Source organism: Papaver somniferum, chromosome 6 (assembly GCF_003573695.1).
Source record: "Papaver somniferum cultivar HN1 chromosome 6, ASM357369v1, whole genome shotgun sequence".
Taxonomy (NCBI): Eukaryota; Viridiplantae; Streptophyta; class Magnoliopsida; order Ranunculales; family Papaveraceae; genus Papaver; species Papaver somniferum.
This window is the reverse complement of record NC_039363.1, coordinates 164,782,855-164,809,816: the sequence shown is the minus strand read 5'-3', so window position 1 is coordinate 164,809,816 and position 26,962 is coordinate 164,782,855. Positions and strand designations below refer to the sequence as shown.

Below are 26,962 nucleotides of genomic sequence, written 5' to 3'. Positions count from 1 at the left end.
AGTGAGAGAAAAGTGTGATCGGTTAGGGTAGATAGGGTTTGGTGTTCCGGTGTTGAGCGGACTCATCAGATTTCGATGTTCGGCGAGTGATAGGCGTTGGATCGATCCATCTGAAATGCATCCAACGATAAGATGGAACATAGCCTTCAGCAACCGTAGGATGAAGAGATACAACGAAACTAACGGCGTGAGATTGAGTTAGGTGCTGTAGTGTTGGTCAGGAATTTCAGACTTTTATGTACTGGCGATGCTGCGACCGTAGGATGCTGAGATGATCCAATCTGACGGCTGAAGATGAAGGCGGGTATGGATATAGGAAATGGACTTGGGTGAGGGTTTTGGGCATTGGGTATGCCAAGCCCATATCTTCTTTAAGAACAATTCTTCCTCTTCAAGCCCACTTCTAGCCTTTTGTTCTTGTGCACAACATTCTTCGCGGCTTCCTTGTGTAATTCCTCCCGGCTTTTCACCGCTTTTCTGCTCTTTTCCGCTCCGCTATTCATCCAAACTTTATTTATTACCTAAAAATGCAAAATTAATTAATAAAAATATTTATTCTTAAAAACAAAGAAAATACAGAATATGGGATAAAATATAGAATTAATGCACAAAAGATGAGTTAAATGCCAAGAAAAATATATACAAATATGCACTTTTTAGCACTCATCATCCCTCCTGAACTTACTAAGGAGCTTGCTTGGTTTAATTCCCCAACTTTTTCGGACTCGTGCGGTTTCAACTTGGCAACTTGGGGGTGTCCAACAAGACTTAGCGGATCTTTATGGTTATGCCAACCAACATCAACTCTACATGTTATTGGTTTCTTTGTTACTCCAAAAAATAATCTTGAATGGGCATCTACACTTCTTTGACTTGGTCTTGTACACCCAAGTCGTCTGCCTATCATACACATAACCCTTCTCTTGTGACTTACGTCCACTCCACTACACTTGAAAACCATTTCAAACCGCATATCTCTTTGTTGGGTGTTTTCACCAGAACGCACATCTTCTCTTTTGCTTTCTCAACAACCCAATTGACTGTGTCGTGTTTTTCCTTCCATTCCAAATCATTAGCACAATGTGAGGATGATACATGTGTATCTTCCTTTCCCGGGAACTAGTGATCCTCAAGACGATCGAGAATATAATCCTATATTGGGAAGGATTCCTTGTTTAGGAAAAATTCCTAGTTTAGGAAGGAGTATTGTTTTGAGCAGTATTCTTAGCTTAGGTAATATACCTAGAAAGGCAATTAGTCATACAAAAGGAAATAGATTCCTAAGACATTTGGGAAAACAAACCAAGCCTATAAATATGGATGTTTATCTCATAACTAAGCACATCTAGTTAGGTGTTCTTGATATTGACTCACCTAGACACACAGATACTAGGCAGAGAAAACCTAGAGAAGTTTGTGAGACAATTATTTATTGTAAAAGCAAGCTTAGCAAACAGTTTAGGGTTAACTACTGTTTAGAGAGATTGTGAGCGTAACAAAAAGAGAATTGTAAATCGTTTTCTTGTTCATAATCTAGAGAAGATAAATTTCTTCGAATCACTACTTGTGTTTTGTTTTCTAATTTCTCGTCTATTATTATTCTGAATTCCGCCTTTATAGTAATAGCTACAAAGTATAGAGATCATACGTATCAAGTTGGCATCACGAGCAAGGTTAGTTTTTTGGGTGAATCCATGTGGTTTATGGTTTTCACTAGATCTCTCTACGTAAAGCTTGGTGAGGTACTCGAGAAGATAGAAGACGTTAAGAAAACAAGGGGATCAAGGATGACAAATTCAGATGATGATCCTAAGGAAGGCAAACCAAAAACTACGGAAGAAAAGGTGGCTACGCTGCAAACAAACATGAAGCCAATTCAAGTTACCCTTCAGAAGCTGAGTGAATGTATTCGTTCTCATACACCCAAGACGAATACGAAGAAAAAGATTACACCTTCACCTGAAGCTTCGGAAAAAGATGATTCTGAAGAAGACGATTCAGAAGAAGAATAATAAGAGGAAAAAGATGAGGATGACGAAAAGAAGAAAAATGAGTTTCTTAAAAGTCCTACTTCAACTAAACCTCATGGTAAGAATATGAAAATTGATTTTCGTGTTGATATTCCACTTTACGATGGAAGTGTCGATGTAGAAAAATTGGATGATTGGATTGAACGTCTAGAGACGTATTTTTATTTCTTTGAATATGGTTCAAAAGGAAAAGATTGCTTTCGCAGCATTGAAGCTACAAAAGCATGCTCTAACCTGGTGGAAAGCTTATCAAAGACAGAACCTAGGTAAGGGAGCATTGTCGTGGAAAAGATTCAAGGCAGTTGTAAGGAAACAATTTTATCTGGTTGGCTACCTTGAGGAGAGATGGTTCAAGTGGTACAACTTGAAGCAGAATTACAACCAAACCGTACAAGGATATACTACGGAATTTCATAATCAAGTTATGATTTTGGATTTAGACTTGGAAGATCATGCTATCTATATGAAGTATATTTCCGGGTTCTATGAGTATATACGGAAGGAGTTGAAGATGTTTTCAGTTGATAATATTGCTGAAGCAAGTATAAAAGCTAATGCTATTGAAGGCAGGCTTAAGAAAACTGATGTTGAAGGAAACACCAAGGGGAAGTCTGGAGGTTTCGTCGCTAAAGGAGATGAAAAGAGCAAAGAGGATAGGAAGTCTAAAGACAAAGAAGGGTTGACTTGCACTCATTGCAAACAAACAGGACATGTTGTCGACAAGTGTTGTATGAAATACCTAATCTAAAACCAAAAAGGTTACAGAAGAAATAAGCCATGATGGCAACACTAGTCGCACAGGTTCCAAAAGAAGTCAAAAGACTAACAGAACCTAATCAAAAGCTCTCTCTAATGGCATGAGGCGTAGAAGAACTTATGGAGGACGATCCTAGGGAACGACTCTTTACGGTTAACATGCAGGTTAAGACAACACTAATAGATGTTGTTATTAACCCGGGAAGTCAGAAGAATTTACTTTCAAATTCTTTGGTGCAGAAGTTAGGATTGAAGACTTTTAAACATCCGAAACCCTATCCTTTAGGGTGGCTTCAAAAGGAAGGTGGTCTACAGGTTGCAGAGCAGTGCACGTTCAAGTTTTCTTTTGATGAGTCATACATTGACGAGGTTACATGCGACGTGGTTTCATTGGATGTTTGTCAAGTTGTACTTGGTGGTCCTTACTTATGGGATCGAGATGCAGTTTTACATAGGAGGGAGCAGAAGTATACCTTTACCAAATATGGGAGAACTTTTGTAATACGAGCTATTGACTCTCCTCTTGAGGGAGCAATCTTGATTACAACCACTCAGGCTAAACGGTTGGTGAATGCTAGTACAAAGTTCATTCTCCTTGTGATACGTTCTCTTGACGAGAAGCCGAGTAGAGTTTGTTTGGAAGTTCTAACCAAACAACAAGAAGAAGACCTAAGAATGTTAAGTATGTTTGAACCACCACTACTAGATGATGATAGAGATGACAAGATGATCTTGCTACATGTGGAAGACTTGTGGTTTTATAGAGAATAATCACTCGAAGAAGATTGCAATATGGAGCGAAGAGCGATAAAGACACGCAAGGAAGAGTATGAGACTTTCCTAAGTAGATGTCAAGGTCAAGTTCCAGACAAGGAGAGATAGTTCAGGAGGGTGAAAGGAAATCACGAGTTCCCTAACCTAAAAATATAACTTCCACAGGAGTTCAAGTTCTTGAGAGGGGGCGCATGATACATGTGTATCTTCCTTTCCCGGGAACTAGTGATCCTCAAGACGAATCAAGGATATAATCCTATATTGGGAAGGATTCCTTGTTTAGGATAAATTCCTAGTTTAGGAAGGAGTATTGTTTTGAGAATTATTCTTAGTTTAGGTAATATACCTAGAAAGGGAATTAGTCCTACAAAAGGAAATAGATTCCTAAGACGTTTGGGAAAACAAACCAAGCCTATAAATAGGGATGTTTAGCTCATAACTAAGCACATCTAGTTAGGTGTTCTTGATATTGACGCACCTAGACACACAGATAGTAGGCAGGGAAAACCTAGAGAAGTTTGTGAGACAATTATTTATTGTAAAAGCAAGCTTAGCAAACAGTTTAGGGTTAACTACTGTTTAGAAAGATTGTGAGCGTAACAAAGAGAGAATTGTAAATCGTTTTCTTGTTCATAATCTAGAGAAGATAAATTTCTTTGAATCACTACTTGTGTTCTGTTTTCTAAGTTTCTCTTCTATTATTATTCTGAATTCCACCTTTATAGTAATAGCTACCAAGGTACAGAGATCAATACGTATCAGAGGAAGTATCAGGACCCCTAATACTGTGAGTTTGAGGCCGATCCGTCATCGGTACCAATGCAATCTATAAAACATCACAAGTTAGTTGATATATACTACCATAGTCGGCACGGTCAATATATAAAACAACTACGACCAAATAAGAGCCGACAGGATCGAAGAATACCACAATGCCGACCAAACTATAGTCGGCATGGTCGACTATCTAAAACAATGTCGGCTTAAGCATGTTTAACAACCCAGTCTTCTGTGCTGCAAAAACCTTATAGTTGGCAGGGTTCTTATTTATGACCTTGCCGACTAAAATATTGCTTATGAAAAGTCGTGGCATTATGTAACGAAGACCATGCCGACTCTTATAGTCGGCAAAGTCCGACCATCGTCGACCTTGCCGATACTGGGCAGCAAAAGTGAAAAAAAAGTCCATCATTTTGCATGGAAAAATCACAATCTTCACCACGTAAGTTGTGTACCTGATTACTTGCAGCTCCCTTTTCTTCTTCTTGGTCATTAGATTCCACGTTTGGCTCAAGACATTCATCACTTCCATATCCATCTTGAGTTTGAGGAAAATAAAAGTGAGGATAATGCATATAATTCATTTGATCATGATTTGGTAGATCATCATACAAGTACTCATCTGTAGGAGGAAAATTAGAAGACTCCCCCACTTCAAAACAGGATTAGAATCACTCATATCACAAATTTCTCAAAAATCCTAACTTCACCCCTAAAACTTCTTTTACTACTTCACTCTCTTTCTTATTCTCAATTATTTCCAAATCCACTCATATAAATCAACTAACTAGTCTAACTAATTTAACTAATATAATCATATCAATTAAATTAGTGTTAATCATTGCAGGCCAATTTAACAATTTAGAAAATACGTGATTAAGGGGTGTCCTATTTTACATCAAAATAACCTAGGTTTTGTCTCATTAGATATACCCCAATCTTGCCGGGTTTCGAAAAGCATTTACTTGTATTTCTTTCAAGCTTATTATAGGGGCGGCATGGTTTATTAGAGGGGCGGCATTCTAATAGGGCAAAAAGAGTCATTACATAATCATTCAAGGTGTCCCTTATCAAAAAACTGGAAATGACAAATTAACCCTCATTATTGATAACCTAATTTAGTGATGATAATCAAGTTTAGTGTTAATGATCAATTTTACTTATATTAACTCTAAAATCAAAACAAAATCAGATTTCTAGAGTTAAAAAAAAACAAAAATTTCAGAGGAGAAGAAAAAGAAAAGCTTTTGTGATATTCATGAAACCCTAGATTTTGATTCACTCAACCAAAATTAGTGATTCCAGCGACCCGGTATACTTCTAAATTAGTTCCCATTAGCTTTTTCTCGCTCAAAATTTCCAAAGTACGTAACAAAATCAAAAGTTTTAAATTTTCAGAAGAACTTACGGTTGCAATTTTGCTCGTGACCAACCGTAACTCTTAGTTACGATTCGTAAATTATCAAATACCAATCGTAAATGGTTAAATTTGGGGAAGATCCAATTGTAAAACCAGTTACGGTTGGTAATTAAATTTGGACAACAACGTAACTAAATTACGGTTGATAACTAATGAATCGAGACCAACCGTAACTACCCTACGGTTGGTGTGTCAACTTAACTTTTGAACCGTAAATCATTATTTGATAAATTCTTAAGACACAAGATTATTTACGGTTGGTATGGTTGTTTGAGTAACAAACCATAACTCAATTACGGTTGATAAATATGATGCAAATACAAACCGTAACTGAACATATTTCTCAAAACTAAGAACTTACGGTTGGTATTTGAGTTAAAACCAACCGTAACATCAACCCAATCTACAGTTACGGTTCGTATTTGAGTTATTACCAACCGTAACTCACATGCAACCAGAAATTTTAATTTCAATTTTCATACAAAACCCTAATTTTTGATACAACATTAACTTAAATCCAACACGATAAATAAATCCAAACTGGGTTTTTACAAACATTTTTCAAATCGCCGATTAATCGTAGACGATGAAATTTTCAATTTTAATGGAGGTTACGATTGATGGAGGAGAAGAAAAGATGAAGAAGAAGATGAAAAAAAACTAATTTGATTTTTTATGATTCACTAGATTTTAAAAAAAATTAATTTGGTTTTGTTTGATTTAAGGTGAGAAGGATAATCTGGTCAATTTACATTTCTCTTAGAACATTTCCTAATCAACTAAAAGAACATTACTATCAGGATGACACCTCTCTAATAAATCGTGCCGCTGTAATAAGCTTGATTTCTTTACATAAAAAAAACAAGACAACACTAAAAGTACAGTATAATAAAGAAAAGGCACTATCTCTCCGTGCGTCACCAATGCAGCATCTCTCTCTCCACGAGGCCCCGTTCTCCTGAACATTTTAATATTCCATCACTATAAACAACACACTTATCACTAATTCACTATCACTTTGTTTTCATCAGCTTCATCAGAGCTGAAATCTCATTCGTTTCTCTATCCATCTCTCACCAGAAAATTCAACAAACTCTGAAAATCTCAAACACCATGGCAACAGCATCACAAATCCATTGCTTTCATAGTCTCCAGAAGTGGCCGATCAGAAGAACAACTCCATCATCATCATCATCATCATCACTGAAATGTAGAAGATACTCCTCCATTATCACCTGCAACTCCTCCAAAAACATCTCAGGGGGTCGAAAGCTACGCGCAGCTGTAATCGGTGGTGGTCCAGCTGGTTCATCAGCAGCAGAAGCTCTTTCAAGAGGTGGAATCGAAACATACCTCATCGAAAGAAGTCCATCTGGTGCTAAACCATGCGGCGGTGCAATTCCTCTGTGTATGCTTGATGAATTCTCAATCCCTCTTGAATTAATCGATCGAAAAGTCACTCAAATGAAAATCATATCACCTTCAAATCTCACCGTTGATTTTGGTAAAACCCTTAAACCTCATGAATACATTGCCATGATCCGCAGAGAAGTTCTTGATTCCTTCCTCCATTCTCGTGCTCAATCCTACGGTACTAATGTCATTAATGCTCTCTTTATACATCTCGAGGTGCCTGATTCACCTGATTCTCCGTACACCGTGCACTACAATAGCAATGGATCTAAGGAATCTATTTCTGTCGATGTTGTGATTGGGGCGGACGGTGCTAATAGCAGGGTGGCGAAATCCATTGATGCTGGAAATTACAGTTACGCCATTGCTTTCCAAGAACGAATTCGTCTGCCGGACGACAAAATGAGATATTACGAGAATCTCGCCGAGATGTATGTTGGTAACGATATCTCTCCCGATTTTTACGGATGGGTTTTCCCTAAATGTGATCACGTGGCAGTGGGAACTGGAACGGTGTGTTCGAAGCAGGATATTAAGTTGTATCAGAATGGAGTTAGGGAAAGAGTGAGAGAAAATCTACGGTGGGAAAGTGATTAAAGTGGAGGCACACCCGATTCCTGAACACCCAAGACCTCGACGAGTTAGAGGACGAGTTGCTCTGGTAGGCGACTCAGCTGGTTATGTTACAAAATGTTCAGGAGAAGGTATATATTTTGCAGCTAAATCGGGCAGAATGTGTGGAGAAGCAGTCGTACGGTCATCATTGAATGGAGTTAGAATGATTGATGAAAAAGATTTGAGGAAAGAGTATCTGAGAAAATGGGATTCACAGTATATTAACACATTTAGGTTTTTGGATATACTGCAGAAGGTATTTTATGGTAATAATGCAGCTAGGGAGTGTTTAGTAGAGATTTGTGGTTGTGATTATGTACAGCGTATGACGTTTGAGAGTTATTTGTATAAGAAGTTAGCTAGAGGGAATCCATGGGAAGATGTTAAAATGGTGGTCAACACTGTTGGTAGTTTGATTAGGTCTAACATTATCAAGGAAGAGATGGAAAGGCTTCAATTTTAATTCATCAGGTTGATGATAGACAGACAGCTACTTGATCACATTGTACTTGGTGTTTAGTATGTCATGTGTGTTGTTTTGCTCTAATATAGGATTTTGTTTTGGGTCTATTTTTCTGCATTTTCTTTTCCTGTAAATAAAATTTTGGGCTCCCTCATCTGTTAGCATCATTAGCCATTTGGATATAATTGGCTGGTTATGGTGGCCAACAGAAATGCTTGTTCTTGGCAAGTGTATTTGCCCAAGGTACTTCCTGTGGGCACAGTTATTCCAACTCTTTCAAAATCCATGAAACATGCAATTTCTCGTGGAGAACATGAATAGGTAATGTAGAATCAGACTTGAAACAAATTGAAGTCCACTATTGGGGTGTTAACTGGGGAGTGCCAGGCGGCCACGCAAAAACAAATATACTGAATCCACTTGAAAGCAGCAACCCACAGGAGACATGACACAACATTTAATATGATTAATTAAGCTTGTAAGAAGACAAGAAAGAAGTGTTCATTTAACCACCACCAGGCTGCACGAATACTTCCCATAGACCACAAAGTGAATAGAAACTTGACAGTGTAAATTTCTACATCCAAGAATTCCAAACTACTCACCTCGGCCTCCACAGATTACTCTCCAGTTATCTGAGTACTCAGCCAAACAACCAGTTCCCAAAGCTCTATACAAGGTTAGGTATCCCTATTATCTATGGGGCCTTGCACACAATTGTCAAGGAACACAGGTCCCATAATTGTGATCCACAAACAGTCACGTGATCCTCAGCAACTGTTTCGTGAGCCTGCAAATATCTTGGAAAAGATAACGGGATATGTTGCTTGACAGTAAATGCTGCTTCCAAAGTACAGCCTTGACTACTCCTGAAATCTGCAGTGACAACCATAAAACATTCAAATAAAAAGAAGTGATAGATGGCTTCTGCTAAACCTATCAGGTGATAGTGACTAGTCACATTTTTTGAGGAAAAAGTACTCCTCCTCTGTACCAGAAAAGCAATACAAAAATGGCTCAGTCAATGCTACGTGAACTTCATTTGTAGTCTGATTGGTACAAACTTGGGTCAAAATGCCTTAGTATTTTCTTATTCACTCTACAAATTAGAGTAACTAATGTATATGTAACAAGTCAGCATCCTGAACAGATCCGGTCTATTAGTAAATCACTCGAATAATATAACAAATTAACTAGTTAAGTTCTAGAAATTGGCAAGGTTAAACGATATTTTGCAGAAGCTACGACTCGATAACTGTTGATCTTGAATCTCAACCTGACAAATCGCTGTTATCTCAATACCAATCTCCATATCTAACAAACCCTAACAAAAGAAGTAGCCATGTTTGAGAGTTGGCTCTATACAACTCAAGTATATGGAGCTAAGTTCACTCAATCTCAACCCTCAATAAAAGTATACAACAAAAAAGTGAGCTCCACCATGCCAAATTTACGATGAAATAGCTTGAGTTAACCTTGAATTGAACTTGCTTATTCATTATAGACTGGCCGAGCTAGCTCTATAAGCACTCACGTATTATCAAAAAAAAACCAAACAAGACTTGTTACTCAGATAGGAAACATATTACAGGGTTTAGATAAGACATATATAATAAAATCTCGTAACTTCCACATCAGCCACATATAGGTACATCAATCAACTCTTTCCTGGCACAACATTAACTGACATACTACTCTACTAAGAGAACTCCACACAGAAATATCTAACAGTCTCATTCTTATCATATTTTCTACTCTGAACTACCTTAGTTAAACTTGCATCAGATATATATTACAAAAGATGGAAACCGTGATCATGGGACCACCAGTCGCCCTCCCCGTGGCATGAAGATAAAAGTTAATATGTAAACCTCTGAATCCCTTGTGAGAGAATAGGGGTAATAGGCAAGGACCCATGAGAAGAGGAACATATATCATCTGACAAGCAGTAAAAGAGAGACCAGACAGACCAAGCCTATGCAGACACCTAGTGGCCAGATTATGTTACGGAAGAGAGCATGAATATGATTACTGAAGAAAATTATAGGTCGGAGCTTATGAGAATCTTAAATTAAGATGGGTAACAATTCTAGTATAACATGGAATTTAATTTCAACTTTCTAGATAGTTTTGAGTCTTTTGACATAAAATTATCTGGATTGGTTAAGAGGCTGTAATTTCAAGAATAACAGTGTTCACATCTAGATTTATCTCCACATAGTCGGTCCATTTTGTGTCGTAGAGAGTTGTTAATGTTACTCCTATACATATAAATGTAATTTGCTGGGAGCAGGTAGAAAGTTAATTAAGAATAAGCCTAGAAGCTCTTCACATCTCTTGTAATTAATGGCAATACTTCCCTAATATAATAATTACAAGCACTTTGCTTAAAAGTCTTTTCGTAACGTATGTGTTCCAGTAGTATAGCTTTATACAAACCACACTAGCTCAAATATATACTGTATCATATATCTCCACCTTCAAATGGGTAGCTAACTACCTATCACTTAAACCTCAGCAACTTTTACATTTAATATCGGCTCATGGTTTCGTGCTTGTTCATATAGATGTGAAAGAACTAAACCAAGGTTAAGCAACAATAAGCTCATCAGACCAAATACCTAAGCTCGGGCATGAATACGAACATTTAACCCCAACTTGAAGACGAAATTAAACGTTCATTCATTAGTAGCTAAATTAACACATATTGAACATGAAACAAATATACTTATCTGCAAAATCATCACTATATACAATCTATTAAATTATCAAATAAGTGGCCTTAATTCGATCCCAATCCTCAATTTCTCATGCTTTTGACTTCTATGTTTATTGTTTCCAATTGATTTCGTTTCATAATGTAGTGAAAATCAATTAATCAAATCTATCAAAAATCAATTTTGCAACAGAAATCATAACATTCCATTTTTTTTAGGAAAAATCAGAAGTAAAACTTACCAAGACGATGATAATGCTGGTGCAGAGATTCACAAGCAAGCAATTAGGGTTAGGGTTTTCAAGGATTTTGGTGAGAGGAAAGACAGACGAAAAGAGAAAGCTGCGCCTGTTGACATTGAGAACGTTTCAATGATGTACCACCACTAGAACAGAGACTACGAACAACTTCTGATTCGGAAGGACACGCCACAGATACGAGGCATTGTGCAAGTGAACGATTCAAATGGCGACAGGCAGAATCTCTGGTTGGACCTGCTGGGATACGCTTGTGACACTCACATAGAGCTCGATGGAAGCGCTCGCATTTTGCAGTCTCCGTCGTCATGGATGTATTCTCTCTAATTCCTCACGGGATGAGAGAGGGTGAGCTGAGCTCCTTCAGTCCTTCCTTGTAGACGTCAGTACTATTAGGAAACACGAGTGATTAAAAGGGAGCCACGACGCCGTCTGTTCAGCGGGCCAAACAAAGTTTTTCTCACAATTTATATCACTGAGTCTGATCCAATGACCCTACAGAACTTCACCAATGACCCTAGAGAACTTCACTGGGGACAAAACCGGGATGTTGACCCAATGTATTTTATCCCTCACTATCCCATCTCATTTGCGCTACTCTATTGCCAAAAGAGTTAGAGCTTCAGCTACTGATTTGCTTAAGTTTGATAATTTTGGGCAGGATCTTGATGATCTCTTAGCCCAAGATCGAAACATTAATTCTGGTTAATCAATGAATTTTCTTTCGTATCTAAAAAAAGAAGATGAAATTTTCGTCCATTCTTGTTTGATTGAACTCATCCAAATTTTTGGCAAGTTTTAGAGCTCTCAAACCAACAATAATAATATAAGATTACGGTGAAGTTTTTCTTATAAAACGTTAATAGTAGCTTCGTAAGTTCCTAGTATCATGTAGTATGAAATAGGATAACAATATCGGGTGGGTCATCAAAATAAGTTTGATCATGTTATTTCCCGAAAGAACACAAAGAAAAGTTGAAGACACGACTAATAGCAGAAGAATTTTTTTTGTTCGGTCCATTAACGAGGAACATGGTTGAACTTGTGATGTTTCGTGTGAATGGACAAATATCAGGTCTGACAATTTTTATTTTACGAGACCATTGTTTCGCACTCAACAAACTTCTTGATGATCGAACCGTGGTAATTTAATATTTTGTATCAAGAAATTACCTTAATGTACTCCTGTTTTGACCGTTTCGCACTCAAGAAACTCTTCATTCCCTGTACCCCGGTTTCCTCATACAAAGCTTATGGTGTTGAATTCTCGCAGAGTCTTTGCTTTACTTCTTTAAGCCATCTCATTGTTCAATAGGTTATGCTATCCATTTTTTGCCGCTTTTTATATCAGATCCTAATTTGTTGGATACATTCCTTAGTTGTTTTATAAAACCATCATCACAAATACCATGATGATAAAATTAAAAAATTTAGTATCAGTCACAGTGAAGCATACACAAGAATATAAAATTTTCACCTGATTTTCATGCAAAGATCTTTCGATTAAGGAAAAATATACCAAATAACCCACACTATTAATAGTAAGAAATGAAATCAAATATCAATACATAAAACGAAATGTATCAACCGATTAGGGAAAAGTACAACTGTGAAGCCAAAATAATCAGAAAATGAATCCAATATCAATTGATTTGTTAGAGCATTGCTCGGTTGAACTCACCAAGCGTTGGTATGTCAAGGTTGTTTGTCATATTTTAATTTCAGAAACTCATAAGTTGCTTGATTAGATTACCAGAGTCAACTTCGTTAGGTTAGATTAGGAAGTCTAGAAATTTTAAGACATACAAGTATTACTCAAAAGACCTGAAGATTCCGAAAACGTATCGACAACGGCGATAACCTCATTATTTCACTTGAGGTTATTAATACATGACTTGACTTATTTTCATTTATATATCGTAAGCTTTCAAGCTGAAACTGATTGAAAACATAACATGCGAAGTTGTATATATAAAATTCTAGTATAATAGACTTGATCATTATATTATGATCAAAGTTCCAAGGAACATACATCAATAGTAATAAGTGTTTTATATTGTTATATTGAATTACGAAGTATAATGCTTATCTTTTGAACTACGTAACTGCGACATCAACATAATATTTGTAACTCGTTACTAGATTGTGTGGTGAACATAGGTTTGATTTCATACCTACAAAACTATGTTTATTACATGAGTTTAAGGAAGTAGACGTCGAACTTGCTTCGTAGTCGAAAGAAATCAAGAGGATTGATGGTCTCGGTTTTCATTGAAGATCTTAAGTATGGACCAATCCTAACCTATACAGGGAATCAAGGTAGAAACAATCCTCGCTTATGTTGGGAGGCAAGGTAGAACCTATCCCTACCTATATTAGGAGTCAAGGTAGAACAGATCCTAACTTGCTTTAGGAGTCATGGTACAACCGGTCCCAATATCCAAAACCGATTTTTATAAGTCACGTACACTTTAGGGTTTATGTGATTTGAAAATTGGGTTTGGAAAATAGGAAAGTTCAAGATGTCGACATGGTGAGTAATTTGAACATGTGCTTAAATCCTATTTCTTAATTGTTCAAATATATTCCTTGATACTCAAGGTGAGATCTCAAACCGAATTAGAAGAGAATCTTTTTGAGATTTGTGAAATTAATATGTTTTGTTTTACCAGGAATCAAAATTTATCCCTGGAAACATATACTCCCTCAGTCCCTTATATATAAGCGGAGTTTTGAAATTTTCTTGTCCCATTAGATAGGCGGAAATCTAATTCCAAGAAGTCTTTTTTTTCACTTATAGTCTTATACCCTTAATTAAATAACATAAATATCATTAGAATCAAATTTATATCTCAAGCATTAGAAACATGATAAAGGTTAAAACAGGAAAAACATTGGATTTTTGTGAAATCAAAATTATTTCTTATTCTAAGAGATTTTACATATTTCGCATGTATAAAGGGTACAGAGGGAGTATTATTTAAGTGCTAGATAATATTGAGTTTTCCATGAAGATTTTTGTTATACAGTTGGATATTGGTTGGAACTTATAAAACCGAATTTAGGTGCTTTATTGCATAACTTAAGAATATCTTCGGTTATGGAAATTCCTTGATATCCAAACTACCTTGGTCTAGAAATAGTGAAGTTTGTTCTTCCTGCAAACCTCTCCCGAGGCATGAAAACTTCATCTTTGTTGTTTCTGGTGTAGCCGACTAATAGTATTCTCGTAATACTATCTTGGAGAGGAGAGTAACCTAACTAAGCGAAATCTCTTACGTCTGCTAGTTCTATGACTTTTTCGGGATCAAGAAGCGTCTTCTAGTACCATTGATGGAAAACTAGAATTATATTATTATTTTAGTTTTCAATTATTGATTTGATTGACTACCGGTGGTTATCTATTGATTTGCACCTAGTTCGATTATTCTTGAGAGCCATCTCTTTTGACATAAGGTTACTCAAACTAGATCAAGAGTTTAACATTGTATTTTGATCACCCATTGTTATAACAGAATCCGTTCTTTGCATGATCGATCATAAGTCAGGAATCAAGTTTGTTATTGTGCAGGTACAGAACACTATTGAAGATTGAAGATAAGAGGATTTTTCTTATTGGTTTTGTATCTTCGTGATTTGCTTCGTGCACAAACCTGATCGGCTAGGATCCAACTAGATCTAGTTTATCTCTTGATAAACTTATTATTGACTAGTCGTATTTAGATTTACAAGCTATCATTTGGTGGTACTCTTCAGTGTATGATTCTGGTAGTTCTGTTTGACTCGATCTGATTAACTTGTTTAATCCAGATCTCGGAAGATCTAAAACACGAAAAAGAAGTTTAATTGATTTTAAATATAAAAGCCTTTGTCACACTCAACATACATATCTGATTGATTTCTTGAGATGGAATAGTGGGTTACCAAACAAATTAGTCTTTTACTGTTTGGAACACGACCTAAAAGGTTGAGTGCTTAAAGCCTTCAAATAGACTTAAGCAACTTAAGATAGTGGACTCTATCTTAGGATTCACATGCGTTGGCCAGATTGGTTGTAGGCGCATGTATACTGAGGAAACTACATAACTAGGTTTGTTTACTTGGTCTCAACTATAAGAAGTTGGTAGTGTATTTGTACTGCGTCTTAATTATGTGAGTAATCAAAACCGGACTAGGTCCCGGGGTTTTTCTGAATTTGTAGTTTCCTCGTTAACATAATCTTGTTGTGTACTTTTCCTTTACTTTCTGCCTTATATTTTTTTTAAGTTATAATTAAAGTAATTGCACTTGTATGTTAATCTCAAGCACTTGATATTGATCATATAGTAAATCGGTCTTGTACGATAACTATTATCAAGTGGTTATCTTGCTATTGTATTATCTCGACTTCTTTGTCCATAGACGATCACATAAGGTATCATACTTATAGATTGATATCGAAAAGATTATGGTGTACTTGGTAACCTCGTCATTTCACGATTAAATATAAATCTTTAGGGAAAATGAATTATGTATCAATCGATTACGGAAAATACATCAAAAAAATGAAAACTGGAATACATTTAATTCTTAAGGTTAAAGAAAATAAAACAACAACAAAAAATTTAAAGATCAACTCACCAAATTAAACCTTCTCACCATCATAATAGCACATAAATAAAGAAACTCATAATAAAATTAGTCTATACAAACATAAATTTCAAATTGGGCAACATATTAGTACTTGGGGTCTGGAATTTAGGAGAAAAGTAAAAAGAAGAGTAAGGTACAGCTGTGCTGGTGGTTGTTGTGAGTGTAACAACGATTACATGTTTGCGTGTTGGTACTTGAGGATGAACTAAGGAAGAAGAATGAAGGTGTTGCTGCTCGAGGAGGAATTGACAAAGAATGAAGAAGAAATTGTTTCCTTCTTTAGGGTAAGATACGTATTAGGTATTGATGGAAGGATGAGATTCAATCTCCAATTTCTAATCAATGGTAAAATAATTCCACTGAAGGTTATAATTATAATATCTATTTTTTAATTTTTCATCTTGGTCAACGAGAGGTTGACTAAATTCACTAGAAATTGACTAAACAAACGTATTTGGATGGAAAAAATAGATGATAAAAATGCATATATTTGTAAAAATTAAAAAAATGGGGATATGCTTGTCTATTGGTATAATAACAGGGGTATATAAGTTTATAATCCTTAATTAATATATAACCCTAAATGCATATTTGGTGTTTTGTCAATTTAAATAAAAGTGATGTACTAGTTCGTAATCATGAGATATCTACTCCCTCTTTCGGATCAGTACTATATATATGTAGGAACCAAACACAGATCGTATTGAGAAGTATGTGAAGGGCTATTGTTAGAGCATTTCTCGGTCGAACTCGCATGCGTTGCTATCTCAAGCATTTTTGTCAATGTTAGTGATCAAAACTATATGTCTTGATTTCTAGCCTATTTAAAGATGTCTCCGACTAGGACATAGATAGTGTAGTTGAGCTTAGATCTCTCGGCGTTCATCATTTATAGACGAAGAACTACTAAGGGGAGCTTGTGGAACTTCATCAACAAAAGGTATGTGGAGACTTAAACTCATCTATCACTTGGAAATTATATTTCTACTCTATCTCCTATATTGAGACATAAGTCGTGTTACGATATAGTTTTCTATTATACACATTTGAGATATCGAGCTTAGTTTATCTCACTTATATATTTCTCGAAATATGTGTTGGCAAGCTTTCTCTTTAGCCATATTCATCTTACATTCGTGATGAAAGTCCAAATAAGATCATATGAAAATTTCCGAGTTACATCTAACATGGTTTGTGTGATACAATCATTTGGTGTTGCCTTGGAATGTTTCATTATGATAATTTCAATAACTTGAAAATCGCTTTGACGAAAAATAGTTCGTGAACGACAACTATATAACGTCCTTTAAGAAAGTTTCAATGATTGAAATTAAGAGTTGATGAGATAACCATCTTTGGATATAAGCATATACAGTGTGTTCGCACATTAGTGTATAAATCCATAAACCGGGAACCAAGTGTATGCATATGTGTATATAAAATTGGTGAAGGAGACAGCATAAGTATGCGTACCCGTACGCATACTAGAGGAAGTTTTCGAACCGAAAATATCATCTGAGTTTGGGAATTACAAACTCCTAAACTAGTCACCTTAAGTATGCCTACCCGTACGCATACTGGCGGAAGTTTTCGAACCGAGAATTTCTGCTGAGTTTGGAAACTTAACAAACTCAAATCTGGTTGCTTAAGTACGCATACCCGTATGCATACTTAAGCTGATTTTTTTATCAAATCGGTCAGTTCATGAACTTAAACACTTAAATCTTAAGGAATGCAATCTTTGCAAACCGTGGCTATAATGTTCATGATTGATTCGAGTGAATCAAACCGATTTGGTTTCAATTGTGTTCTTCTATGTAATTGCACAACTCTTTAACTAGTTTCATTTGAATCATTTGAACTAGTTATGGATAAGATGAATAAGGTTAATATGAGAGTAAACATATGGCTAACCTCGATTAACTAATTGTTGAGCCAACATGAGTGTACACGTTTGGGTACGGTTACATAAACCTAGATGAGGGTATATTTCATTTGTGTGTAACAAGTTAAGTTCGTTCTAACGGTTGAAAGATATTAGCTTGGTTGAATAAGGTTTTTCATCTAACGGTAAATATTGAATGCTTTTTTACCAAGGTAACTTGGATTGCAAACCCTGATTTGAAAACTATATAAAGGAGAACTCTAACAACTGGGAAACCTAATCCCCACACTTTCTATGTGATACTAGTTGTATAGCTAGAGTCGATTCTCCTTTAACCTTAGGTTTCTTCTCGATACCATGTAGGTTAACGACTTGAAGACTTCATTGGGATTGTGAAGCCAGACTGATAGCTAAGGAATTATACCTAAAACTATGTTCTAATTTTCCTGCAAGTATACAGAGCTGTTATAGCTAGTAAATAAGCAGGGTAAGTCCTCAGGGACAAGGAGGGAACTGATGTTGTTTTTCTAATATTTTCCTAACAAATTTCTAACCTACAGTGACAATGACTAAGGAATTTGGGATATGGGAGGGACTGCTAGGCTTTGAATCCACCTCTAGCCCTATACTAAGTATTCAACTGAGTATGATACTCTTTTCCTTGTAACAAATAAGGAAGAAGTGTCAAGTCCATCACTTACCTAAGGTGTTTCAACAATGGATAGTTCAATCGCAACTAAAGTATTAACCCGGAGCACTAATTGTCTAATCAAGCACAACTAGTCAAAGGATTAACAATAATCTATCAAACATGAATTGCAGTTCAATCAACACAATGTTATCCTAACTACAATGGATGCTTGACATACATTGTGAGAGAAGAGTATTGATGCACTGAGATTAAATCTATCATACAACATTTTAAGCATTCAAGAATAAATCATATAACATGAATAACATAACATAAAGCTAGGGTTTCATCTAAACCCTAGCAAAATGGATTAGAACATAACAAACATGGTAAACCAAATTGATATGCACTGTTGATAGAATAAAAATTGAGATACAAAAATAAAAATCTAAAATTAAACCTAATGACACACTTGCTAGTCCAGGTATGCCTTATACAACAATCCAAGGTCTCAATTTATAGTTACACAAACTAACCCTAAAAATCCCCAATTTCAGAATTAGGGTTTCATAAAAAATAAAATTAACTCTTACCTAATCTCTGAAAACACTCAATCATCTTCACCCATGCTTCAATTGCTTCTTGTCGTCCAACTGCTGCTCCAATTGCGTGCTATTTCTCAACCTAATTTACTAATCTCACACGCCTAGGGTTTCTGAGAAGAGGCGTGAAAAATTAGTGAATTAAGTTGCTGAAATGGTTGAGGAAGTATGTAATGATGGTGGTAGTGATGGGTTATAGTGGTTGATGGATTTGATGGCTTTGGTGGTGGTTGGAGAAGCGGCAGGAGGAGTTGGTGGCGGAGGCGTGGGTTTCTGCAGAGAAGAGATGGGATGAAGAAGAAGAACCCGATGGGTTTTAGGGGTTGTTTGTTTTGTTTGAAATAGATTTGGGTGTTGTGGTGTTGAGCGGGATCATCAAGTTTTGATGATTGGTGAGGGGAATCCGTAGGATGAGAAGATGATGGATTGATCCAACGGCGCGATGGAAATGGGTTTGGGGCGACCGTTGGATGTGATATACATCAAAACTGACGCTCCAAGATGGAGTTAGGTACTATGATGTTAGACAGGAACTTCAAAGCTCGATGTACTCTGATGAAGTGACCGTTAGATGATGGAATGGATCCAATCTGATGGTTAAGAAGGGAAACGGGTTTGGGTTTTGAATTTAGGCTTAGGAAATGGATTTGAGTTTGGGAAATGAGTTTGTGCTTGGGATAAGCTGAGCCCACTTCTTCTTTAAGAACAATTTCTTCCTTTTTAAGCCCATTTTTATCCTTGAATCTTCCATAACACATTCTTCACTTCTTTTCCGCTAGAGTTTCCACCGGCTTTCTCCCGTGTCTTTGCTCTTTTGGCTCCATAACTCATCTAGTCTTTATTTATCACCTAAAAATACAAAATTAAACAATATTAAGTAATTATCCTTGAGGAGAGTAAAATACATAATTCCTTATAAACGGCTAATTAATGGTATGCAAAATGGGATAAGTGCCAATAAAATGATAAGAAATAATGCAATATTTGGCACCTATCAAATACCCCTAAACCTGAATTTTACTTGTCCTCAAGTAAAACAGAAACTAAGGAAATCCTAACTATACCACTGTCGCTGGTCTCTCGATTGCATTTAGCGAATGCAATAAGCCTTTTGAACCACTAAGTGTCCCTAGTGGACGAGTTGAAGTCTAGTGAGGGTTTGCTTAGAACATACCCACAAAGTTCTAGGCCAAAATATAAGCTCAGATTTCATCAAATGTGACATGTGCAAGACAGTAGAAGCTCACAACAAAATGGAGATGTCAATCTAGCTATCAAAGGCACAATCCTAGCACTGATAACAAATAAAGACATGTGATAAGAGTGTAAAGTGTATCTACACATGTGTAAAGAAAGATCGGAAGTTATGACTACTAATCACCAAGAGATAGTTTTTTAGGCTAAGAACCGAGGTCGAAATCTAGCTAGCTGTCCGGATTTACGAGAATTGTGAATGAGTTGGAGGTATTTCACAATTAATCGCGTTATACATCAATGGCATACACCGTTCCTTGCTTATTACAATAAAACAATAAAAGATGACTCTTTACATGACTCTTATTTACATTGACTACTCTCTTTTATTTTTGGAACAAGAGTGAACTATTGTCTTTACATGACACATATGGAATTGATAAATACTTGATTTTTTTTTTTTTTGATATTTTTCTGAATATATACATCATTTTTTTTCTTTTTTTAACATGGTAACACTTTTGATACATATACAAAAGGAAACAAAAAATTACATGACTCTTAGCAAGAGGTAGCCCTTTTTGATGCACCCAGTTAAATTCGATGGTTGTTTTTCTTAACGTAACCTCCACCTTCTATCCCAACCGACCAAAGAACAAGCTAGTCAAGTCTCGTTCAGTATTCTAAAGTGATTGGCAACTAAAACTTCCGATAGAACACCTCAAGGTTGAGGCTATACATGTATTGGTAGATCGTGCGTGTGTGAATTTCTTATAACGATGTAAATTGTGCTAGAATTAGGGGTGCCTTTATTTCTAGACTAAGATTCCTAATATTACATATTTGCACATGAGTCAACATTTCAAGGTAAATGAGCTCCATTTTTATGTTTTTATCATTTTCTATTTTTTTATTTTCATTTTTTTCAAAAAGAAAGAGTTCTATTTTTCGATTATAGCATGTTATCAAAGTATCTACTTTTTACCCCAAAACCTAAACTAAACATTGTCCTCAATGTTTCAAAATATAAACATGATTATAACACATACCATGAGAACGATGCTAAGTGTAGAAAAAGGAAAGAGATTACCGGATATTGGCGAACGCAAGTGAACTCCATTATTCAAGGCAAAACCCAACAGTAACTCAACTGAATTCACATTGGGTTAGCACAATATATACAAGAAACATATGATTCCACTAAACATTACCTACCAGATTATATACAAATAATTCATTATATACATACAGTCTAAAGAGTTGAGGATCAACCCAAAAGACAAAGTGTTGAAACATATACAGTTTCAAACAACTATAGGTGGACTAAAATGCGAGTGAGAGTGAAAAACCAAATGAGCTACCCCTAAACCTGGATTTTACACTAGATATACTATTGGATACAAAATCTCGCAGTTTTGGGGGTTCATCATGCACAAGGTCTAACTCGAAATGGACTTTGCTAGGGACGGGCAAACATGCATATTCCAACTGTGGCTCCTTAAAGGTATTGTATTTAGATGCAAAATAGTCCAAGAGGAATTGGGAGGCACACAGTTCCAGGCCTAGATTAGGTATTCTCAGAAAAGTTGGTTTTACAATATTGTTACAAACCAAATCTAGGTTGGGTGGAAGGCTATCAGATTGTGACTTAAGTAGGAAGGTGACATCTAAGTTTCTCACATGCATGAGATCAAGAGTACCAATATTATCAGTCACATCAGCATTTTCTAAGTCGTAATCAAGTTGTGTAGCATGCTTATCATCACAAAACAATTGCACAAGTCCAAATTCAGAATCATGGTTATCCGAAATATCCAAATCAGCATCAAAAGAAGCAATATATTGTGGCTTAAGTATGGAATCAGACACATCAACTATATTTTCATGCATAAGATCATTAGTGTCAACAAAAGATTCAACATTACCTAAGTCATGCTCTTCACAGGATAACTGCACAATATCTGAATCAGTAGCCTCATCACATGTATATGGAATACTAGAAGAAACATCATTCATCAAGGTCGGGGTAGAAAAGCCTAATGTATTTGAACCCAAAGGTTCCATAACATTTTCAGCATAGACATGTTCTTCTAACATAACATCATCATCATCATCACAAATACATGAAAATCCTACTTTGTCAAAACCATTAGTGTTTTTCGTCCATACATCTGCCTCTAAAATAGGTGAATATGGATTGACATTTTCAGCAATAGGGTATGAAACACTATATCCAGAATTAAGCTCATTGGAAAAATCAACATCTGAATCATGTTGATTACCCATATCATGTGGCATGGTCCTAGTTTCCCTATAGGTTTCCCACTGAGGGGTTTTCTCTGCAACTTTAGCTAGAAATGACCATGCATCGTCCACAGTTTTATCAATGAACTCACCATTACACATAGATTCAACCAAGGCTCGAGACTTAAAGTCTAGTCCCTCATAAAGAATGGCGACCAGTCTCCACTTCTCAAGGCCATGGTGAGGACACTCAAACAACAAATCATTAAACCGTTCAAAATAATGAAAAAGTGTCTCTCCATCTAACTGGACAAAACAATTAATACTTTGATGAATAGAGATGGTCCTATGATGGGGAAAGAACTTTTTGACAAATTGATTTGTGAGTTGGTCCCAAATGGTGATTGACTGCAGTCTCAGACTGTAAAACCATGTTTTAGCCCTTTCCTTTAAAGAAAATGTAAACAAACGCAATTTCAAAAAGTCTTCAGACATATAGTCAGGTTGTATAGCCCGGACAATTTTTTCAAACTCTCTTACATGATTATAAGGATTCTCAGAATCGAACCCTCGAAATATAGGAAGTATTTGTATCATGCTTGCGTTTAGTTCAAATGGGCCATCAGTCTGGGGTAAGACAATACATGATAACTGACTTATTCTGTTAGAGTACATGTATTCATGGAGACTACGGGGTTTATTCACATACTCGCCCATTGTTTTCAGAAAAATTTGGTTTTGATGAGTTTTGAATTTTTTTGGATTTGTTGGGTTTTGAAAAGAAAATTTGGTTTGAATGTGGGAGAAAATTTTGGTTATTGGGAGCAAATTTGGTTTTAAAATTGGGAGCAAGCCCACATTGGTGGGAGAATGCACAACCGACTAGAAGTTTGAAAAACAGCCTACAACTGTGAATTTGGATGAAGTTTGAACAGGCCCAGTTGGTATTTTAACAGGTCCCAAAGCATAACCCAGTAGTCTTCAGAAGGCCCAACAGGTTATTTGGAAAGTGAGGAGCCCAACAGGAGTTTTTGAAATTGGAAAACTTGATAGATTTTCAAAGATTTTAAGCCCACTGTTCTCAAAGTTCCAAAGTTGTTGTTTTGAGTACAAGGCCCAGTTAATGTTCAAAGTTATAAGCCCACAGTCCAATTAAAATTACAAGCCCAAAAGTCCAAAAACACAAGCCCACTGTTGGGTTTAAAATAATATTACAAGCCCAGAAAAAAATATAAACCCAACAGACAATAAAGAAGGCCCAGTTGGGCTTTGCTAATGGGTTCAGGCTTACTTGTTTTTGGAGGGAAGCCCAGTTGGGCTTTTATCCCCTTTTCTTTTGTTGCACAGCCCAGTTGGGCCTTGTTCAATCTTTCAACTCCAACAGCAGCAGGATCACCTCTTCAGTGGCAGTAAGCTAGCTCACAGCCCACAGAAGCAACATGTCATGGTCTTTGGCCCAACAGCAGAAGAGAAGGAACAATATCAGCTTAAGAGTTAAGAATGGAGATGCACTACTAAGATGGAGTGAAAAACAATGCAAGAACAAGTTGACAGTGCAAATGACAGATGAAGAGTATGTAATGAAGGGGATGCAAGATGTAACATGATTCAAGTAGAGCAAAATGCAACAACAAAACAAGATTCAAGTAGTGACAGTTATGCAGTGAACAATAGAGCAAGGATAAAGAAGATGCAAGCAGTGACATGAGTGAGATGGAGCAAGTGAGATGAAGGTGAAAGAAACATCAGGTTATGCAGGAATGATGCAAATGTATTTATAAGTTACGTTAAATGAAATGAAATGATTTTTTGTAAACAACAAAGAATATGCTACCAGAATGCAATAGAAGCATGGGATGAATAGATGCAAGAAAATGATGCAGTGAAGACTACAAGATGATATAATGCAAATAAGATGCAAGAAACAGCAAGACAAGGGAATGTACAGCAAGAACAGGACAGTAAAGATCAAGATCAAGAGCAAACAGTGAGCAAAGAGTGAACAACATATGCGCCGCCATCGAGTCCCCGGCAGCGGCGCTAAAAACTTGATAGCTAAGGAATTATACCTAAAACTATTTTCTAATTTTACTGCAAGTATACAGGGCTGTTATAGCTAGTAAATAAGCAGGGTCAGTCCTCAGGGACAAGGAGGGAATTGATGTTGTTTTTCTAATATTTTCCTAACTAATTTCTAACCTACAGTGACAATGACTAAGGAATTTGGGATATGGGAGGGACTGCTAGGCTTTGAATCCACCTCTAGCCCTATACTAAGCATTCAACTGAGTATGATACTCTTGTCCTTGTAACAGATAAGGAAGAAGTGTCAAGTCCATCACTTACCTAAGGTGTTTCACCAATGGATAGTTCAATCGCAACTAAAGTATTAACCCGGAGCACTAATTGTCTAATCAAGCACAACTAGTCAAAGGATTAACAATAATCTATCAAACATGAGTTGCAGTTCAATCAACTCAATGTTATCCTAACTACAATGGATGCTTGACATACATTGTGAGAGCAGAGTATTGATGCACTGAGATTAAATCTATCATACAACACTTTAAGCATTCAAGAATAAATCATATAACATGAATAACATAGCAGAAAGCTAGGGTTTCATCTAAACCCTAGCAAAATGGATTAGAACATAACAAACATGGTAAACCAAATTGATATGCACTGTTGATAGAATAGAAATTGAGATACAAAAATAAAAACCTAAAATGAAACCTAATGACAAACTGGCTAGTCCAGGTATGCCTTATACAACAACCCAAGGTCTCAATTTATAGTTACACAAACTTACCCTAAAAATCCCCAATTTCAGAATTAGGGTTTCATAAAAAATAAAATTAACTCTTACCTAATCTCTGAAAACACTCAATCATCTTCACCCGTGATTCAATTGCTTCTTTTCGTCCAACTGCTGCTCCAATTGCGTGCTATTTCTCAACCTAATTTACTAATCTCACACGCCTAGGGTTTCTGAGAAGAGGCATGAAAAATTAGTGAATTAGGTTGCTGAAATGGTTGAGGAAGTAGGTAATGATGGTGGTAGTGATGGGTTATAGTGGTTGATGGATTTGATGGCTTTGGTGGTGGTTGGAGAAGCGGCAGGAGGAGTTGGTGGCGGAGGCGTGGGTTTCTGCAGAGAAGAGATGGGATGAAGAAGAAGAACCCGATGGGTTTTAGGGGTTGTTTGTTTTGTGTGAAATAGATTTGGGTGTTGCGGTGTTGAGCGGGACCATCAAGTTTTGATGATTGGTGAGGGGAATCCGTAGGATGAGAAGATGATGGATTGATCCAACGGCGAAATGGAAATGGGTTTGGGGAGACCGTTGGATGTGATATACATCAAAACTGACGGTCCAAGATGGAGTTAGGTATTATGATGTTAGACAGGAACTTCAAAGATCGATGTACTCTGATGAAGCGACCGTTAGATGATGGAATGGATCAAATCTGACGGTTAAGAAGGGAAACGGGTTTGGGTTTTGAATTTAGGCTTAGGAAATGGATTTGAGTTTGGGAAATGAGTTTGGGCTTGGGATAAGCTGAGCCCACTTATTCTTTAAGAACAATTTCTTCCTTTTTAAGCCCATTTTTATCCTTGAATCTTCCATAACACATTCTTCACTTCTTTTCCGCTAGAGTTTCCACCGGCTTTCTCCCGTGTCTTTGCTCTTTTGGCTCCATAACTCATCTAGTCTTTATTTATCACCTAAAAATACAAAATTAAACAATATTAAGTAATTATCCTTGAGGAGAGTAAAATACAGAATTCCTTATAAACGACTAATTAATGGTATGCAAAATGGGATAAGTGCCAATAAAAAGAAATAATGCAATATTTGGCACCTATCACAGACCGATACTACTCCTCTTGTAGTTGTGTGATATGATCTTCATGTTTCTATCGTACGAGTACAATTGTAAAATTGGCTTGAAATTTATTTCTCCGTTAGGCAAGATAGAAAAGTAATCACAAACATATTTCGTCTCATTGTCTGTGATCCACATTATCTAGTTTCGCCACCATACAATTTAGATTATTGTGAGGTGATTGATAATACTGAGATGTTCTTCGGGAATATAAGTCTGGTTTATCAATTGGTTCCTGTTCACCTTGATTTATCAAAAGCTGGAACAAAAACTCTTGGGTATTTCTGTAGGAGACAGATTTATTCAATCCTATATAATTTTCTGTGTGAGACAGATTTGTTTATCAAGTATTCGACTTTATGTCGTAGCAACTCTTGGTTGTGGGTGAGATCAGCTAAGGGAATCAAGTGCATGGTATCCTGCTGGGATCAGAGACGTAAGGAGCGCAACTGTACCTTGAATCAGTGTGACATTGATTAGGGTTCAACTACAGTCCAGTCCGAAGTTAATTGGTAGTAGGCTAGTTCCTTATCGGCTTAATACAATGTGGTGTTCAAAATGGACTAGGTCCCAGGGTTTTTCTGCATTTGCGGTTTCCTCGTTAACAAAATTCTGGTGTCTGTGTTATTTCTTTTCCGCATTATATTTTGTTATATAATTGA

The 26,962-nt window shown here is 36.4% G+C and overlaps 1 long non-coding RNA gene and 1 pseudogene across 1 annotated transcript; one reads left to right on the top strand and one right to left on the bottom strand.

The window, feature by feature from the left end:
- The first annotated feature begins 6,684 nt into the window (after positions 1 to 6,684).
- LOC113289999 lies at positions 6,685 to 8,356 on the top strand (annotated as a pseudogene).
- Positions 8,357 to 8,573: 217 nt separating this feature from the next.
- On the bottom strand, positions 8,574 to 11,619 carry LOC113289998. The gene is made up of 2 exons (XR_003331315.1): positions 11,210 to 11,619; positions 8,574 to 9,127 (listed from the first exon to the last, which is right to left on the bottom strand). It is a non-coding gene; the product is annotated as an uncharacterized LOC113289998 (long non-coding RNA).
- Positions 11,620 to 26,962: the final 15,343 nt, after the last annotated feature.